This window comes from Palaemon carinicauda, chromosome 25 (genome assembly GCF_036898095.1).
Source record: "Palaemon carinicauda isolate YSFRI2023 chromosome 25, ASM3689809v2, whole genome shotgun sequence".
NCBI lineage: Eukaryota > Metazoa > Arthropoda > Malacostraca > Decapoda > Palaemonidae > Palaemon > Palaemon carinicauda.
This window is the reverse complement of record NC_090749.1, coordinates 3,899,633-3,904,757: the sequence shown is the minus strand read 5'-3', so window position 1 is coordinate 3,904,757 and position 5,125 is coordinate 3,899,633. Positions and strand designations below refer to the sequence as shown.

At 39.4% G+C, this 5,125-nt stretch overlaps 2 non-coding genes across 2 annotated transcripts; both read left to right on the top strand.

The window, feature by feature from the left end:
* Positions 1-2,040: 2,040 nt before the first annotated feature.
* On the top strand, positions 2,041-2,112 carry TRNAT-CGU (transfer RNA threonine (anticodon CGU)). The gene has a single exon. It is a non-coding gene; the product is annotated as a tRNA-Thr (tRNA).
* A 67-nt stretch (positions 2,113-2,179) lies between these two features.
* On the top strand, positions 2,180-2,251 carry TRNAM-CAU (transfer RNA methionine (anticodon CAU)). The gene has a single exon. It is a non-coding gene; the product is annotated as a tRNA-Met (tRNA).
* Positions 2,252-5,125: the final 2,874 nt, after the last annotated feature.

Below are 5,125 nucleotides of genomic sequence, written 5' to 3'. Positions count from 1 at the left end.
TCAGTGAATCGAAACCACGCTCTGCTACAACAGTATTTTACTGAGAGATGAAAAGACGTCACTTTCAACTAAAAATGCCCAGATTAAAACCAGAAGCAGAGTGGCATAGTAGAAGCATGCTGGGCCCATAACCTAGAGGTCCGTGGATCGAAACCACGCTCTGCTACAACAGTATTTTACTGAGAAATAAAAAGACGTCACTTTCAAATAAAAATACCCTGAATATAACCGGAAGCTGAGTGGCGTAGTAGAAGAGTGCTGGGCCCATAACCCAGAGGTCCGTGGATCGAAACCACGCTCTGCTACAACAGTATTTTACTGAGAAATAAAAAGACGTCACTTTCAAGTAAAAATACCCTGAATATAACTGGAAGCAGAGTGGCGCAGTGGAAGAGTGCTGGGCCCATAACCCAGAGGTCCGTGGATCGAAACCACGCTCTGCTACAACAGTATTTTACTGAGAAATAAAAAGACGTCACTTTCAAATAAAAATACCCTGAATATAACCGGAAGCAGAGTGGCGTAGTGGAAGAGTGCTGGGCCCATAACCCAGAGGTCCGTGGATCGAAACCACGCTCTGCTACAACAGTATTTTACTGAGAAATAAAAAAACGTCACTTTCAAGTAAAAATACCCTTAATATAATCGGAAGCAGATTGGCGCAGTGGAAGCGTGCTGGGCCCATAACCCAGAGGTCCGTGGATCGAAACCACGCTCTGCTACAACAGTATTTTACTGAGAAATAAAAAAACGTCACATTCAAGTAAAAATACCCTGAATATAACCGGAAGCAGAGTGGTGCAGTGGAAGCGTGCTTGGCCCATAACCCAGAGGTCCGTGGATCGAAACCACGCTCTGCTACAACAGTATTTTACTTAGAAATAAAAAGACGTCACTTTAGAGTAAAAATATCCTGAATAAAACCAGAAACAGATTGGCACAGTGGAAGTGTTCTGGGCTCCTAACACCGAGGTCCGTGGATCGAAACCATGCTCTGCTACAACAGAATTTTATTTAGAAATAGAAAGATGTCAGTTTCTAGTAATAATACCCTGAATATAACCAGAAGCAGAGTGGCATAGTGGAAGAGTGCTGGGCCCATAACCTAGAGGTCCTTGGATCGAAACCCCGCTCTGCTACAACAGTATTTTACTTAGATATAGAAAGATGTCAGTTTCTAGTAAAAATGCCCTAAATATAACCAGAAGCAGAGTGGTTCAGTTGGAGCGTGCTGGGCCCATAACCCAGAGGCCCGTGGATCAAAACTACGCTCTGCTACAACAGAATTTTACTGAAAAATAAAAAGACGTTACTTCCAAGTAAAAATACCCTGATTATAACCAGAAGCCGAGTGGCGCAGTGGAAGCGTGCTGGGCCCATAACCTAGAGGTCCGTGGATTGAAACCACGCTCTGCTACAACAGTATTTTACTGAGAAATAAAAAGACGTCACTTTCAAGTAAAAATACTCTGAATACAATCAGAAGCAGAGTGGCGTAGTGGAAGCGTGCTGGGCCCAGAACCCAGAGGTCCGTGGATCGAAACTACGCTCTGCTACAATAGTATTTTACTTAAAAACAAAAAGACGTCACTTTCAAGTAAAATTACGTTGAATATAATCAGAAGCAGAGTGGCACAGTGGAAGCATGCTGGGCCCATAACCCAGAGGTCCGTGGATCGAAACCACGCTCTGCTACAATAGTATTTTACTTAGGAATAAAAAGACGTCACTTTCAAGTAAAAATACTCTGAATATAATCAGAAGCAGAGTGGCGTAGTGGAAGCATGCTGGTTCCATAACCCAGAGGTCCGTTGATCGAAACCACGCTCTGCTAAAACAGTATTTTACTTGGAAATAAAAAGACGTTACTTTCAAGTAAAAATACTCTGAATATAATCAGAAGCAGAGTGGCGCAGTGGAAGCGTGCTGGGCCCATAACCCAGAGGTCCGTGGATGGAAACCACGCTCTGCTATAATAGTATTTTACTTAGAAATAAAAAGACGTCACTTTTAAGTAAAAATACTCTGAATATAATCAAAAGCAGAGTGGCGTAGTGGAAGCGTGCTGGGCCCGTAACCCAGAGGTCCGTGGATCGAAACCATGCTCTGCTATAACAGTATTTTACTTAGAAATAAAAAGACGTCACTTTCAAGTCAAAATACCCTGAATATAACCAGAAGCAGAGTGGCGCAGTGGAAGCGTGCTGGGCCCATAACCCAGAGGTCCGTGGATCGAAACCACGCTCTGCTACAACAGTATTTTACTGAGAAATAAAAAGAAGTCACTTTCAAGTAAAAATACCCTGAATATAACCAGAAGCTAAGTGGTGCAGTGGAAGCGTGCTGGGCCCATAACCCAGAGGTCCGTGGATCAAAACCACGATCTGCTAAAACAGTATTTTACTTAGAAATAAAAAGACGTCACTTTCAAGTAAAAATATTCTGAATATAATCAGAAGCAGAGTGGCGCAGTGGAAGCATGCTGGGCCCATAACCCAGAGGTCCATGGATTGAAACCACGCTCTGCTTCAAGAGTATTTTGCTGAGAAAGAGAAAGGCGTTACTTTCAAATTAAAATTCCCTGCATATAAAAAGAAGCAGAGTGGTGCAGCGGAAGTGTGAAGGGGAATAAATCCACAGTCACTTCAGGTATTATTGCTCATAATTCCTTCCTCTTTCAATCACATTTACTCCTTTCTCCGGGCCTTTCATATCATCTCTTTCCTCTGGGCAACATACCACTTGAGGAGAGAAACCAAATAAAGGAATCCAGATCTAATAATGCAATATTTCATCCAGAGAGAGAGAGAGAGAGAGAGAGAGAGAGAGAGAGAGAGAGAGAGAGAGAGAGAGAGAGAGAGATAGGTTTACCAGGCAAGAGACGAATTGGATAATTATTGGGAGAAGGGTAACGTATGATTAAAAGTTATTGGCTTCATAGGGAAAAGGGAGATGTGAAATGACAATTGGTTCTTTACCATATTTCAAAGGTTTTGAAAAAGGGAAAGAAAAATTTGGGATTATATGACATCTCAACAAGATTCGCAGGTCCTGGGAAGAGAGAGATTTTTAAAAAAAATTTTATGGTATGAGCACGTTTTGTTGTGTCCATATTCTTTTTTTTTTTTTTTTTTTTTTTTTTTGATGAATAGGTAATTGCGCTCCACGAATAGAGGAATTTAGATCATACAAATCAATGGAAGTTAGATACGAACAATCATAACTTTCCCATCTCTAATATGAAAACATTAAAGTATTATAAAAGCTTGTCCGAGGGTTAATCTTTTCTCTGGATTCCAAGATCGGGAGATAACTTATTATTTGAAGAAGCATTATTTGCAACATAATGTTCACCGGATGTTACCAAATGCTCATACTTCATCTATACTTCCGTCCTCAAGCTCCGATTGTAGCAAAATTCGATCCATTTGACCGAACATTCTTCTGTTTAATAAAAAGTATCTGGGAATAAGAAAATGAATTACAACATCTCTCCATAGATTTTGCTTAATTAATTCAAGTAATTGAAACGTACTGAACGCCCTTTTAACTTCTAGATACATTTGATATTAATCCCATCTCTTAATCAGATTCATTGGAGTTTGCAAATAGGCTGAAGTGAATCACATGATGGGAATTGTGTGATGTAATAAGGTGAGGTTGGATGTGTGGCTGATAAGAACAGAAGGACTATGTGGAACCACGAATCTGTCTGTCTGTCTTTGGTTATCGTTAATTAATCTCCCATTTCCTCTACGTTCTACCTTCACTTTCTGTCCCCTTTCTGTTTTTCCTTTACAAAGAAATTCTTATGTGAGTCCATTGCTAGAGATTAATGAAATCCCATGTGAATGTTGTGAAGCATTTTTTGATTGATCTGTCCCTTCCTTTGAAGAGACTTCACACAAAGGAGAGAGAGAGAGAGAGAGAGAGAGAGAGAGAGAGAGAGAGAGAGAGAGAGAGAGAGAGAGAGACCTAAAGAAATGTTATTAAATGTTGCACCATTGGATCACTCACGTGGTGCTTGAAGAATAAAAAAAATTCCTGCTAAAGTTACTTAAAGGTTTATTTAACCTATATTGAACCAAGGAACAGCCTTGCTGACATGTATATATTTACTAAAGAAAGAAACAAGATAAGGTTCATTTTCTGTAAGAATTTCACTTTGAAACGCCCTTGTCAACAAACACAAATTCGCAACGAGGTAAATGACGCAACACAGTCACACGTTGGCGAAGACGACACAGAGGAAGAATGACAATTTTCTTTTTCGTTATTCGAATTATCTCTGTTGATTACGCTGATGATAAGATCATCAAATGACATTACAGCCAAACATATTTTGGCAAATTACTACTACTCATAATATTGATTAAATCTAAAAGGAATAATGTTCTCCACGCAAGGAAAGTAAATTTGGCAGCGCTGTCCCAAGATCGTCCCACCAACCTTAAATATGCTGATGATTGTTACCTGGGTCAGTTGTACAGAGTTGTACCTTATTATCAATCTGTCCTTATCAAACATGTGCTCCAATCAAGACAGGAAATCTTAACCACTTTTATAAGTAACCCCAGATTGCTTCTGATAACATATGAAAAATATAAACAGTTTTCTGATAAAAATATCCCGGTATAATAAGAAAATGATAGTTGGACAGTTTACGAATGACCAATTCTGTAACTTCTACCTTCCTTACACTCTTTTCTGACACACGTGGTCTCAAATCATTTACTACATTACTTGGGATAAGGTGCCTCTGATACCATCTGTTGGCGGTAAAGTGAAACTCGTTACGATTTACGGGAGACAGAGTCTTGTAATGTAACGCTCTTGTTTTTCTATGTAGTTCTTACTAGCAATACATATTATACCATGAATCATATTAATTATCATATGGTTTCATAGAAAGGTAATTGAAAATCATATGAAATAACTGTAATTACTTCATTGCCTCACCGATTTCATTACATGTGGCATATCTAGCGACCCCCTGACCCCAGAATGTAATTGAACTAACGATTGTTTGCTGAGGAAATATTTCTGTGACATTTATTGTGAAATTCTTGATTTCTTAATAAGAAAAAAAAACGTTGTGGCCAGACAACAATTAGGGACACCTGGA